Genomic DNA, 15833 nt, shown 5'->3' with positions numbered 1-15833 from the left:
ACGCCCAGCTCAACTCCACCATGGTCGACGGTGTTCACATGGAAGGAAAGGACAAACATCAGGATGGTATCGAGGTCAGACCCGTGGCTGATTGGTTGTTAAGGATGATGGTCGTGTTGTTGCTACAATCACCAGGATCCAAAGCCTAAATTGTTGGGTTTGGTGCCCCTTTTTTTCACAATGAAGATAATACTTGTTTGGTGTGCTGAGCGGGTGCCCAATCTTGGCCTCTTGACCTGCTTATCGTTAGTGACCAGACAACCGCATGTCCGACTTTTGTACCCCCCTACTACCTTGTCCCCTCGTCCAGGAGTTTAAATTCATTGCTACTGAGACTCCCTCACCTAAGCTGTTGTCCTCACGACCAATTCTTTTTTGTCCTACGATTTATACTGCTTTCCTCATGATATGAAAGGCTTCAATATCTATATTGTTTGCCTCCGTATCTGCGTTGCTATTTTCATTGTCATGATTTCTTCACCACTAACGTTATTGTCCTCGTTACCAAGGTCTTGGTCTTCCCTGCCGATGTGGTCTTTTTAATGAACGGTTGTGAGAGGTCATGAGTGGGTAGGAAGGGTAAAAAGGAAGGAGTTGGGCTGGAGAGGGTAAAGTTTAGAAATGAAGGTACCTACCTACTGAGTGTACAAATGCGCGGTGAAGGTTTCACCGGGGCATGTGGATGGTTTATTGGATACGTCGGTGCCTCATTCATATACGCCCGTAAGACTGTGTGTGTGTGTGTGTGTGTGTGTGTGTGTAAGTGGTGACGTGTAAGAGATTGAAAACACAGGAGGAAACAAGCATTATAAAATACAGTGGAGCGTAATGTCTTGGCAGGAGTGACTTTAACCGCTCTGAACTTGACAGCCGAGGAATTGATTGTCACGTCTTAGTGTAAGAGTGGTATTAAGTCATTATGAAAGTCATGCAATAAAGGAGAAAGGGGTCTGGTAAGGCATGTGGACGGAGGACAAAACTGTGTACTCATGTGGAGGGAGGGGAGGGCTGTCTAGTCGTGTGAAGAGAGGGGAGGGCTGTCCAGCCATGTGGAGGGAGGGGAGGGCTGTCTAGTCATGAGGACGGGAGGGTGTTTGCTGGTTTAGCTTTTATGGGAAGGAGAGCGTTGACTGATGTTCAGGAGGAACAGGAGGAGGGGGAGGAGGAGGTACATGAAGGAGAGGAAGGTTTGGTCTGTGTATGGGAAAAGGAAGAGGTGCTGGCCTGACGTGTAGGGAAAAGCAGAGGGCTGGCCTGATGTATAAGAGTAGAGAGAGGACTGGTCTGGTGTCTGGAATAATGAGAACTGGAGTCTGTGCTATGGGGCGTGGGGCATGGGTCATGGGATGTAGGATGCGGGTCGTAGAGTGAATCTAATGGGTCAGGGACAATGGTCGTGCGGTTCAAGCGAGGATTATGGGACGTGGGATGTACGTCATGAGGACTGTGGTAAGGCTCGAGAAATGTGTCATAGGTCATGGGATATGGTGTGGGTCAGGGCAGAGGTAGAGATGTGTGGGTTGTAATTCAAAGGTATCGGGCTTGGGTCATGGATCATAGGGCATGGGTCATGGGGCGTGTGACCTGCGGTTTTGGAGATGGGTTATGGAGCGTGAGGCGCAAGGTGTGGATAATGTCAATCTCCCAAAACGAGCAGCCAGGATAATGAGATGGTCCACGTTCCTGTGTGACTGATGTGTTGTCTTTTGAAGAATTACCTCACTCATGAACTCCATAGCATATTCAGCATTGACCTGTCCCTTCATTTACGAAGACGGACGCTTGCAATTCTCAAGGCGACATAGTTTTGGCTGAGGGAGTAGGATTTAAAGGGAGCTAAATTGTAGAAGAAATCAGTAGATAAACAATGGATCATGTCCTAAAGACAACCCATATTAGTGCTCTTTTACATTCTCAGTCACAGTCTACGTCACATATGGAATTAGAAAGAGATGACATGTACTTTGCCGGAATGTCTGTAGTACCTCAGTCTCTCAGCAGAGAACTGTTAATCAGAATAAAGGTTCTTGTCCTTCATACCAGGACTGTGATCATCACATCTATCTTCGTATCAAGCTCATTATGTTATGGAAAACAACATTAGAGGTTAGGTTAGGTTCATTCCTACGATAACTTCTGTCAAATTGTTGAAGTGTCTCACCGATGGTTGCAGCCCCTCCAGGCAGCGGCATGCTGGGTGTGGAGACCCAGTGTGTAGTTATCTAATTCCATTTGATGGTGATCAACGAATATTTGTATGTTAAGCATTGAGGACGCACACACACACACACACACACACACACACACACACACACACACACACACACCATTCGCCGCCAACGTAGCAACACTAGCAGGTTTGCCCCTCACGGCCGGCATCTATGTGGTAGCTACTCAGGTATTCTCTACACAACCACCACACGACCAACACCTTCCCTCCAGACCATTGTAGTCCAGACACAATCATAGTTGTAGTCCTAGCACGTCCACGGTAGTCCCATCGCACTCACACTTCTGCCATAAAATTCACAGTAATCCCATCACACTCTCAGATCCCCCACCACACAGTCAGTGGTCCCAGCTACATCCTCGCAGTATTCTGTCTACCTTTAGTAGACAACTTGCACTTACATTATACTTTGTTGGTGCAGTTGGTTCGTAACAGATCTGCACCATGCCAGCCCATGCTGGCCCCACACGTCATGATGATCTGCTGAGGCACTTCCGCTATAGTGTGCTCGTACACCCGCGGTAGTCTGCTGACACGCCCATATTAATGTGTTGGTACTCCCATGCTAAAACACTTCTCGGTAGATATCACTACTATCGCACCCATCTTAATCCCAGGACGCTCAGATGCTCCCGCTGATACGTCCATAGTGGTAGTAATATGCCCGTAATGTTAAGATCCCATGTTCAAAGTAGTACCAGTGTGGCAAGAGTAGATACGTATTCGCAGCTGATGAGTAAACGCCAATAGTGAGTAATGTGGAGTCCTGAAGCGTTTGAAGAAAACATACGTAGTAGGAAGCAGAGGATGAGTGAGAGAGTTGAAGATGGTGTGCTGTAATGGTCTGGACACATGAAAAAGATTAAATCAGAGAGATGACTAAAATGATAAACGTGTCAGAAGTGAAGGTAGCAAGGGAGAAGGGAAGACCGAGGAGATGCAACGATGGTGTGAAAGAGATTTTGAGTTATCGGAGCCTGAACATGCAGGAGGGTCAGAGGCCTGCGTAGGTTAGAGATATCATCATTCAGATCAATGTGTGCAACTGTGATACTACATAGAACTGTCAGGTCTTCAAGGGAATGCAGCTAAATATTCATATGCATAATTTTCAGAAACATAAACTATCTTTTCCTCTGGAATATCTGACCGCTGTACGTGCTGAATACATATGTCTCAAACTTCGGTTTAGTTACTGATGTAAACATATACATTGTAACACACACACACACACACACACACACACACACACACACACACACACACACATAGAAAAATACAGCGGTGTCCTTGCTAACCTCTTCCCTATACTTTGACGCCTTCCGGGTTCCGCTTTATTTCAGACGTAGTTACTTGAGCAAGCAAGTAACTATTGATATTTTCATGTAATGACTGAGATGTTTCTAACTCATGACAGCTCTTACCTTCAGGGGTCGTACCAGATCTATCATTAAAAATGTTGTTTGTTATCCTGCGAATACTGCGTTGTAAACCATTAATTATTTCCTAATGTCGAACTTCCGCTGCGCTCGAGGTGGTCGCTCTAGTCTGGTAGGGTCGACGACCATTCGTAACGCTAGGCAGATGTGTCTGCTTTTTTTTTTATGATGCTGATTAACTACTAGTTAACTGCATGCGGTGCGGTGGACACTACTAATCACATAACTACTCTCATACAAGCGTATAGATAATGGTTGGCATTGGATCTTTACACAACCATTTGCATCTCATTTTGACAGAAAAGAAAATCAACAAATTGTCTCAATTATCTATATTCAAGTCTAGATGGGAGATTTTGTAAATATGGGCAGACGGGTAATCTCAACGACAGGAACGTAAACTTTTGATAAACTACCTCTGAACTATGACCTCTGCCCAAGGTGGTCCTGGACCACCTCCAGAGATCGCTATGACCATCAACAAGACACGCAAATTAGCCCTGAGCAGCAATCAGGTCTGATACACTCGTCCATCACTGATTTGCATAGATTTATATGCTAACGGGACACCTATGGTAGATAGATATGCTAATAGAACACCTCTGGCACACGTAATGACTGAACAACCCTGAGCAAGTCTCGGTTTCGCATGACTAGCGTCTGGGTTCGAAATGTGAGATGTTACGGGGTGGAGGGGGTGGGGGGGGGGACGTTATTGTACTCTAAGAGATGCTGCTGAAGGTGACGTTGTCAGGCCATGAGATGGTACGGCTTGTAGCATTACGTCATAAGCTTGTGGCATCACGCTATGACATACTGCAGCGTATGGCATCATGTTATGACATACTGCAGCGTGTGGCATTATGCTGTGAGATAGTAAAGTTTATAGCAGCAACATAGATCAAGTCGCGTACATCACAATTTCTTCACCCTATTGCAATAACAAAGCATGAAAATTGGAGGGCATAGCAAATCATAAATAATACATTGCTACACCTTGCATGACCCTATTTCACACCCTGTTATGTGGGATCAGGTTCGACATTGCTGTAAGTACATACCTGAACATTAGACCGTGAACATACGCATTGTACATTAATTTGTGGCTAAGAGCGGGTGCTGGAACACAAGATACCAGACAAAAACCAGACTAAAGGTGGTAAGGGCCATGCTTCATGTCACTTCTTGAGACGCCTTCATCTGTGATATGCAGTATCTTTCTTGTGCTATTCTCCTGGGTCAACACTCGAAGATAGTGAACTAAACCTCTTTGTTACATGATTATCTAAGGCACAGATAAGTTACATATTTCAAAAATTAGATTCAAATAATTCATAGTATTCGTCGTAAGAAGGAAATAAGACAATTTCCAGAACAGAGTCTGACCTCTATCCAGGGCAGAAAACTAATTGAATTTTTTCTCTTACGACACTGAACAAGTCTGAGCACAAAGGACAGAGTCAGATGGTTGTACGGGACACTACTCCCAGCGTCCTATCCTTCCTATAATTGCAACTAAGTTGAGCCAAGAGCCATCCTTGAGGGTACTTCTCTTCCTACACCGACCAAAGGGCATCAACAATTTTTTCCTACCTTTTTTTTTTCTGGCAGAGTAATTCAAGCAGCGTCATTGAATTATACCACACAGTAGTCTCCCGAGGCGCCTCTACCATACAGCTCAAGGCTTGAACTATTGTTATGCTTACCTGTAATTACAGTCCTCCTCACCTGTAATTTGGGCCGCCACAGCCATATCAGTGGCCGAGATGATGATTCCCCAGCCAGGTAATCGGTGATAACCTCAGTGCAGTTCTGACTTCGGGTTAACAAGGTCAAGAGACGACTGACTGGCCGATGGGAGGTTTGCTGGGCACGGCGTCCGTTATTCCTGTTCATCCATTATTCCTGCTTTGGTAGTGTTCACGGTATTAATAAATTGATAATTTGGGTCAGTGAGGAAGAAAAAGTTGAATAGGTAATCCGCTCCCCGCCCTGTAATCGTGATCGTCGCCGATTTTGATAACAGTAATCTTGTATGATCCAGTCATATCAGGGGGAAGTTCAGGAACTGAGCCAAGAAGGAAGGGAATACATTGGTTGAAGTTTTTGTCAGTGTTTACGATTTTTTCTTTGTGGTTCCAGAGAACGTGGAGTATGTATGAGCGATTATGAAACACAAATTAAGTGTTTGTATCATGCTCAGGAAGAAAAACTTGACTTGCTTTTTCTCATGTGCGTGTCAAGAGATAAAAGAGCCACGATTTTGGTGTACTGCCAGCTTATCTTCTCGATAAGTATCATCATAAGTGAATCAAGCCAGTGTTGATGTGAAGTAAGACACCTCTATTGCAAGAAACTAAGGAGGTAAGAGATACCTAACTTGCATGCGGTTACCAGATACGTCACGGGCGTTATGCCTCCGTAAATATGCGCATGACTGACTGCTGCTGAGACATAGCTCGTGGATGTATGTGAATGTATGTTGTTCCTTTTGACCTGTTGGTGGGGTTTCCACAGACTTACATGGGATCTCCTTAGGCAATCGAGCGGTGGCTAGATGGATATGTACGTGGTCCTTACGTCGAGAGGCGCGTGACCCTATCTAACCATCACATGCAGTTTTGATATGATGATTTTACTGCAGGTTCTTACTATTACAATCAACACCAAGAAAGATGTCAGAAAAAATAATCCAAGAGCAATTAGTTTTCTGGTAACTTATTAGAAAATGACCATATGGCCTCCAACCCAAAAATCATCAAAATTCTCGCGTGTGAAGTTCAGGTGATAATTCTGATGAAATAAGAAAATATCAAAAAATGTTATTCGATGAATTAAGTCATAATGAAGCAGAAAAGTATTTGTCTCTTGTAATAAGCATCTTTCACAAATAAGATACATCCATCTTGGGATACTTAAAGGTCCTTTACTTGAGCACGTAATGTTTCTTATTTGCTGAAGTTAACCTTTGCGAATCAAAGGCGATTCTTGCTGATCATACCATCCATGCTCAACAGACGAGAGTAAATGTTGAGGGAAAGAACATCAGAGAATGCATTATCTCCAGTGATTCAGCTTTGTGCATCAAGAGAGCGACTAGCTTCACTGTTATCATCAGCTATGCTGAGGCGATTTTCCACCACTATGATTATCATCATAACAGGTAAGTTATGTCAGTTTCCTAAAAACCCTAAGAATCATGGCAAATGAAAAGGTAAAAAGAAAAGTAATCACATCTTAAATCTTTGTAAAATCCTCAAGAAAATTAAGAGTTAGACCAAAGATCATGAAAACAATTACTTCGTCTTTAACTTATCCTCACTCTTGTCTCGGTATGGCTGGAGAGCTGTTAGTTTCAGTTTTGAAAACGATGTAATAATGACTTGGACGAAGTGTGTGAGAAACAAAACAAAGAGGACATATGACGGTATGAGATGTTCCTTTGAGATCCGTTTTTCAAACATGTTCACTGCATCGCTGACTACCATCAGAGTCTATCAACGTCTTTACTAATTCTTTAGATAACAAATTTTATTGTGTGAATGATAAGACATCGCTAATGTTTGTGCGTGAATATCTATCAAATGATCACCCTTGTAAACTCGAGCTTTCCTCTGGTGAGCCATGCTTTACCAAGCACGACTGCTTCTTAGATCTTTTCATCTGTGTTTCTTGGACACTGATGCCAGATGCGTCAATGATTAGAATAAATACGTTACGTTGCCGTGATAAAATCGTTATTCTTGACAGTGCATCGTGTCAAAGACTTTGTATTTCTATAATTCTTGAAATAATATTTCTCAAAATGTCACTTGTCGACCGACCCTGAATTTCTGCTGTATCTACTGAAGCGTGTTGGACATTACTTGTAGCCAACAACCTGTCATTACTAACCTCGTTCATACCACCAACATATTCTCCAGTTCTTTCTTATGGTATATCATTCCTTGTCGTATATTATTCCTAAATTCGTATATTTGTTCTGGTTGATTATTATGATTAAGTCGTACATTTGCCTGTAGATATTAATTCTTGCATTCTTTTCTTCTATTGTGATGAATATGATTCCATAAGATTTATAAGCATTTAGGTTCATATATATATATATATATATATATATATATATATATATATATATATATATATATATATATATATATATATATATATATATGTATGTAAAAATAGTGTGTGTATGTGTGTGTGTGTGTATAAACATGTTTGTGTGCGTATTTTAATGTTTTGTGATTAGTTTTATCATTGTGTACATGTGTGACTGTCTGTATGTTGCAAACTTTGCATGTCCGGATACTTGATATTGTAGTGAAGGGCGTACCCATCCTCCTCATCTCTTGTCTTCACTACAGTTTACCGTGGTCCCAGGTCCTAGTTTGTCCATGAACTCTTCCTCAAGGGACTCACTCAGTCAAGCCTGTGTACCGAAGGTAACTTAATACTCTCTACATGTTTGGTAAGTCAACGGTAGACTCCTGCCTCTGAACAATGCAGTAGTTCCGGCCCCTGACACTATGTGCGTGGCGTCTGTGCAGACGTTAAGGGTGTGGTATGTATATGTGCAGACGTCACGTACGTTGCATCTCTGTCGTTATCGTGGCCGCAGTACCTATGCATATGGCATGCACACGTTGTGCCTGTAGAGATCATGAGAGTAGTGCTTGTGTAGACTATGTGCATGTTGTTTGTGTTTAGGTCATGGGAATGGTACTGACATATTCGTCGGGCAACATGCAACCGTCACGTACATAAGGCTCTGTTAGACAATGAACGATGGATCCAACTTTTGAGAGAACGAACATAATATTTGCACCATCACAAAAATAGAGACCAGTAGTCAGTTAGAGAAACTGGTGGATATAATGTGGTGATTACTGTTACTTGTGTGAAAGAAAGAAGAATTTCAACAAAAGTTGTGAAATGAGAAATCCACGGGAAATTGAGAAGGGTTACATAATGAAAACAGACGAACGAACAAGGGAAGTGATTGAAGTACAACGGTCTCACTTGACCAGTCAACTCTGTGTCCAAAGTGACAAAGAAAAGCTCTTACATACATATGGAAGATAATTCTTTTATTTAGACTGTAAACGTGTATGAGTATTTTCGGAGGCTGTCTGTTCCTGATGCATTCCTTTGAAAATGGAAACGAAGTTGATAATGACAGCGGAGTAGAATATAAAAAAACCGTCTGTCTTGTGGTACTTAGAAACTAATACAGATCCTTCGGATAAGGACCTTTATCCTTTAACTCTTTGAACACAGTAGTGCAGTCCATAGAGCACATTCGCTTAACCCTTGGACTGACCTCTGACCTTATCCTTAACAGCCAGGTCATAGGTCAAGCCATCATACTCAAGGATCGTTTCATAGTGCTTATGAAGTTACTAAGTGAGGTTTCATGTCCCTAATGCAGCTCTACCACACATTAACCTCTCCTGGTATACAGATACCACAGTATCCTCTCCTAACCCAGTCATCTTCATATCAAAGCCACGCTTGCAACAGCTTCTCCCGGTGCCGCCACAGTCCCTCAGATGTAACCAAAGCTACACAGAAGACTTTCAGGCGTCTAAGATACACATCCTAGGAGAAGCAATCTACGTTACGGCTTCAGCATCCCTTAGTTCACTGAGAAGCTGCCCTGTACAGCTCTAATTTTCTTAGTACATCTAAAGCTTCCACAGCGTAAGTACATTTTCCACAAGCAATGCTTTTGCTTTCCACAGCCAACTCTTCTCTAAACACAGCCACAGCCCTTCCCAACACAGCCATAGCAGCCTCAGCACAGCCACAGTCTTCCCAACACAACTAATGCCTCCCTAGCATTGTCACAGCTTCCCCAAGACAATCACAGCCTACCCAATAACTTTCCAGCAGAGTTACAGCCTCCCAGCAAAGCCACAGCCTCCTCAACACAGAAGGAACCACCAACCTTGGGGATGATGAGTTGCAGAACAAGTGCTTCGCATCGTCGAGCAGGAAGACGTCGCTCGACCTTTATAGCCTTGATGACCATATCCGTCAACGGCCGAGGCCCAACTAGGTCATGCATGCTTATATGGTAGCGTTCCTCTTAAGCCGAGGCCAAATCTGTTACGTTATTTCAACGGGGACGTCCTCCTCAGGCCGAGGCCCAGCTGGGTCACGCTTACCTGCAGGAGATTGTCCCTCCAGGCCGAAGCCCAGCCAGGAAATAATTGTTTGCTCTGATGTCACTCGCATACCTGTTGTAAGCTGTGCATTCTGCATTACACATGTACCATTCCACCTTGTGTATCGCTCACGTACCTATTTCCCAAAAAGAGCACCGTCTATATACTCCCCTTTCGTCAGTACACCACTAACGTATCTCCAGTTATGACTACCCATCTGCCTTTTCTTCAGCCGTACACCAACCACGTTTCCTCTTCAGTAATGCACCAGCCATATACCCTTGCTACCCCCTCCTACGGACACAGCACCTGTGTTCCTACCTTGCCAACAGCATTACCATTCCCTTATACTTTGTTCCAGTAAGCCACGGATTACATCAGTAAAATGTGAAGGTTGAATAGAATGCAGCCCAGGGTTCAGACTGGGAACTGTTGCAACAGTGAGTTGTTGGCTCAAATGACACTGGAACTTGGATAGTTATGTTTCTTGCTGCTCATAACGCACAGACACCACATAAGTTTCAGAGGGAATATTCTCGTTGGGAAAAGTCCAGAGAGACAATGTAGCGTAATGCAATAACTGCTGATGTTTGACCTGTGGTTCTGTCGCCCGAGCAGCTCATGGGCAGAATATTGCTCTGCCAAACAAAAGGAAAATCTTTTGAAAGATCATTTGTACCGACCGTGTAAATTTGACAGTAATGATATGGAAGGTCATTGAAGATGCTGGCAAAACTCTTGGGAAATATCAAGACCACGTTTCACCTTTAATGTGATGATGATTAAAGATTTGATCCGTGACTTTGACTTTGACCTCTGACATATTGAGGTCAGAGCAAAAGTTTTCAAAAAAATTATGTTAGGTGTTATGTCTACAAGTTCTGAGGTGATGATTAGAGGTTAACAGAGAATTGATATTATTATTTAAGCCTAGAGTCATTTCAGAGGGCCTTGCCACTATAAAGCTGCGCTCCATGCAGGAATAGGAAAATGATGAACTCTTTTAGAGAAAGGTTCTTAAGGACAAGACTGTGCTATTTCCGTCTCACGATGATGCAGCTTCTCTGGTGAAGTAACCAAGCATACGGCGTCCGATAGGATCAACAGATAAAGACATACATATGGCAGAGTTATTCTAACTTAGTAAATTCTTGCCAGATAATGATAACATGAAGCTGGAAAAAACCATAAATTTTCACGTGATCTTACAGTATATCGCATTTCAGGCGATCTTTCAGTTCAACTCTTAAGGACAATATCGTGAATCACGAGTATCATATTCAATGAATAATTGTTGACAACACATATAAATGAATGACGTAGCCAGGTAATGCAAATCTTATTATGAACAATGGGTAATGGAAGCGATCATAGGCATACAAAAAACGATCATAAGTATACACAAAAATCAAAAACAACTCTTTGCATCGGGAAATCAGTACAAGTGAGTGTGGAGCCTGGCCGTCTAATTACTCTCCGACCCAGCTGATCATTACGCTAATAATGAAGTTTTGACTCTTTCAATGAGCGATGAGAGACGAAACTCTCAGCACCAAATCTAACGGCTGACCACGCGAGACATGCCCATGCTTGCTCTTGTACTCGCACAAATGGAGTATGTTGTGTTTTTGAATCTGCTCACTAAGCTATCTGACTTGCCTGCATTAATTATGTGTTTATGTTACCTTCGAACTGAGGTCGAACTGTAAATGCGAAAGGTTTTGCATTGTTCTTCACGCTGAAGAATGAACGAAGGTAATGTCCTGACTGAACATTATGAGCGCAGTTTCAGCAACACATTTTCAAATATATTCTGAAGAAAATAAACATTGCGATTTTATTTCACACATCGAGCAGATGCATCTGTCTCTTTAGTGAAGTTACCAGATATCATTTTCCGTGTGGACTTAAACAACGGTATGTAATGTCAAGGTTTCCTTCAGTATGTTCTGACGGACCTTCTTCACCTGGAATAGGTTTCAGCGTAACCCCTTAAGTGCGACAGTGTGACTCTTGAACAGGAAGATACGACCCTTGAGCACGATGGCAGATCTCTCGGGTGTTAATAGCCTGGCGTTTAACCTAACCCAGAAGTGCTGGGTCAAAGGTCACATTATCAAACGTAGAGATCGTATCGTTATCATCAAGGATCTTATCGTTTTGCTTAACGATCATATCGGTGACCATATAGCAATTGAAATCCATTTAATCCATTAGCATAAGTTTAGTTGCATGCGTGATGCGTGTATCAAGGATTCTCTATCAGTGGCCATCCAGCAGTAGATAGAAATCCAAACCAACAACATGTAGGATCAGGGTTATCTTCGGTGATACCAAGAGACATAGCAGGAATAATCAACACCTTTTGTTAGTCATAACTGAAGGCAATGCTGGATAATATAAACCTCATCGTAGTAATCTGTACCATGCCAGGCTAGGTACACATTTATCGACCAGTCCCTAAGTGAGGATAAACCTGGGATAGGTGAGGGCGGATTGTCGCGCCCAGGATTCGAACCCATCCCGTGCTGACTCATGCTCTGTAACGTTAACCACTGCACCAGGGAAGGGGAACGTATGTAAGGTCGAGATACTTGTACGTGACCATGTAAAGATCATGCGGACAAAAAAGAAAAAAGAAAAAAACAGACGAACAAGTTCAACATATGATTTTAGGTTCAAAATAACATAGTTACTCATATCTGTGAGTCCGAATGTCATAGAAATGATGTTTAGTGGCTATTACAAAGATATCGTTCAACAAGGAGAGAGCTTTTGATTTGTGTTCTATTTAAGTGTTCTGTGTTAGACATATGTTCCTGGATCCTATAACTGTAGATCGTCCAATTATCATCGATGCAGAGCCTCATGTTACACCGTCAGACATGAATTTCTAAGTAAACAAACCTTTTTCAATGTTTATTGTTTGACTTAACGACTGTCATTTGATCTAGATGGTCATCAAAATACAGATTATCTTTAATGTTGATAATCCCATTTAACTTCCTGGCGGGGATAACGACCGGACTATCTCAGCCGATCTCTTGGTAAGTAGGTCATCCACGCGTCGTTCACTTCTGTCACGTCTCGTTTGTGTCATCTCGTGTGGTCTTACGGTCGTAGTCTAACCATCGCTCTCATGGCTTTGCTGTTAAGAACACAAAATCATCCTAGTAGCGAACATAGCAAAATCCTCATCTCCTAACGACCAATCTTTCCATTCGACAACGTATATACATAATGACTGGTTAACCATATTACTAATATGTGTGACAAGGGCTCCAGCCTGATAACTAATCATATCATAGCCATAAAATTCCAAGAGCCTCCATAAACGCCAAAGAGAACACACAACCCCATGAACGTTTTTTTTTGTTAATAAACCTACGTTGTACAGAGGAAAGGATTGGTTTTTCTGTATCGGAATATTCATTAATTTTGTTTCCTCTGGGGGTCAAAGATATACATGTGTATGTATTAATTATCTGGAGATATATTCTCATTACTTGATATTTTCACATACTCTAATATTTACTGTTTTTTTCAGCCAGCGACGTTAGGCAGAAGTCATAGCCCGAGAAAAACCGGTTTGAGAGAAATCGGTCAACATTCCGGACAATAACAGTAGCCGGAGAGTAGCCAAGTATGGCTGTGATAATGACCATAAAAACTGGTTTCAAACCGACCTGCAGGTAATCTATATGATCCAACGTTCACTGCTTGTTTATGATCCAACGTTCACTGCTTGTTTATGATCCAACGTTCACTGCTTGTTTATGATCCAACGTTCACTGCTTGCTTATGATCCAACGTTCACTGCTTGTTTATGATCCAACGTTCACTGCTTGTTTATGATCCAACGTTCACTGCTTGTTTATGAATGCTTTGACGTTTGAAGACGTATGTGAAAACCGAGAAAGATAAAAAGGGACATTGTAATGAATCCTTTAAATGTTATTTCAATTATGTAATTCTGGAAAAACTTAGTGTCTCGTTAATCGTATCTTTTCGCCCACTGTACCACATACTAAGTCCCGTCCTTGGTCTTAGTATGATGTTAGCGGTGATATCCCTGAATAAAACACATATCGCGTGAAAGGAGAAGATAACTGATTGCATACACGTAGACGACGTACAATGCATTTTTCATGCCTTTAATCCAGATGCAACAGGAAATAACACTCTTAACACGAGTCAGGATAATGAAAGTAACATTGTGGACCACACTGATGCTTGTGGTCAGTGTGTGAATATGATGGAAGGTAATTGCCAATTTACAAGTTAAAGATTATTCTCTCTAGTCACTACACTGCAACTCCAGCTGGTTGATGTTACGCATTCATGAACATCCCACTTTCCTTTAGAGAATCTTGCCTAACATTTTTTTCTCGTCGTCATCCAGAATAAAAAGTTGTTTGATAAAGTGGTCAACGTCTATCAGTTGGCCATTACGCAGGCAACACTTACATATGATATTTTCTCCCTCTAGCATACTTATTAGGACAACCTTTAATCGCTACATATTTTCAATCCAGAACCGAGCAAGTGGTCGGCTCCTGCCTCACCTTCGTGAAAGCCACACCAACAAACTGTTGTCTCCATTAATTTTTTTGATCTCTACTGTTGGATCTTCAACACAAGAATGTACATATGATTGGTAAGGAAAACTGATAGTCTTCAGTACATATACTTCAGACAGATCTCCTATTCTGTGATTTATGTTTGCTGATATCTGGAAGTGCATCACACACATATATATAGTACCTGGAGATAACCAAGCAGTATGATTAAATCCTTACCTCCAACAGCCAACAGGTGGCGCATTCATCATGAACAATAACAACTGCTATACATTACTAATGGTGCGTTGTGGCCGCATGATGAAAGGTGAAGAGGAGCGGCAAAGTAAAAGCAAAACAATAAAGGAATTTTTGGGCGTCTGGTGGATGTCAGAGTGGGATCGACTGTAGCCAAAGAGCCGCATGGTACCTGGAGTAGAGAAAAAATCTTACATAAAAAGACCAAAGTTCTTTTGACGTACTCATAAAAGCACAATATTATGCATCACTGATTTCCTCAAGAAATGAACAATGGAGGTAAAAACCAGAAACGCGACGGGAGAATTCCTCTACACATGACCAGTTCAGGCAGCGTGGTGCTTGGTGACCCACCGCTCCTGGTGAAGGCAGTGTGAAGTCACTATACTCCCTGGTGATCATTTCATTCCACTGTAAAACAGCGATTTGGAAGTAGTTTCAGAATGGTTAAACATAACAAGTGATGTGTCACAGGGATCAGTCTTGGGACCAGATGTTTTTCTCATATATGTTGTTAATGTTGATTAATTGTCTTAGAAGGAATCAGAATTCGCAGACGATACCAAGCTGGTAAATGAACGTACAAGAGAAACTGAACGTCTTCAGCTGAGGCAACATAGACAGATTAATGGATTGGTATCGCAGGTGGCAAGTGAACAGAGAAGAGTATGATTCAGTAGTTAACACCAACTCCATATCTAGTTCTCCTTATCGCTCATGAACAGATCTTTGTTACATAAAACTTACAGTTAACCTCGCTGCTTATCTTAGTTTTATTCGGTTTATTAACGAGCGAGATATATAAGACAGCAATCTGTAAATGTTTGCACTAGCATGTGTACGTGGTTTTGGTGTAGGTCTTTATGTGGTATGTGCGCAAAACCGGACATAAGAACATTGTGTGTTGTCTGCAGAATTAGGTTTTAGATCATCCACGTTAGATGTTTTGTTCGACCAGCGGCCCCTTGCCTCCAGCTGAGCATGAATGATAAAGCTGACTGGACAAGTAGGAGGCAGCTTAAGCACCACTAAGTAGGGGTACAAACGTCTCAACGTCTTATGACAACAAATTAATTGGTTCATTGCTTCTTATTAAGCGCAACCAGGGATTACACGATAGATATGTCTACAATCGTTTGAAAATTCGTTTTAAGATATATTGTTGTGCTTGTCAAGA

This window comes from Panulirus ornatus, chromosome 16, assembly GCF_036320965.1.
Source record: "Panulirus ornatus isolate Po-2019 chromosome 16, ASM3632096v1, whole genome shotgun sequence".
Taxonomy (NCBI): domain Eukaryota; kingdom Metazoa; phylum Arthropoda; class Malacostraca; order Decapoda; family Palinuridae; genus Panulirus; species Panulirus ornatus.
This window is presented reverse-complemented; position numbering follows the sequence as displayed.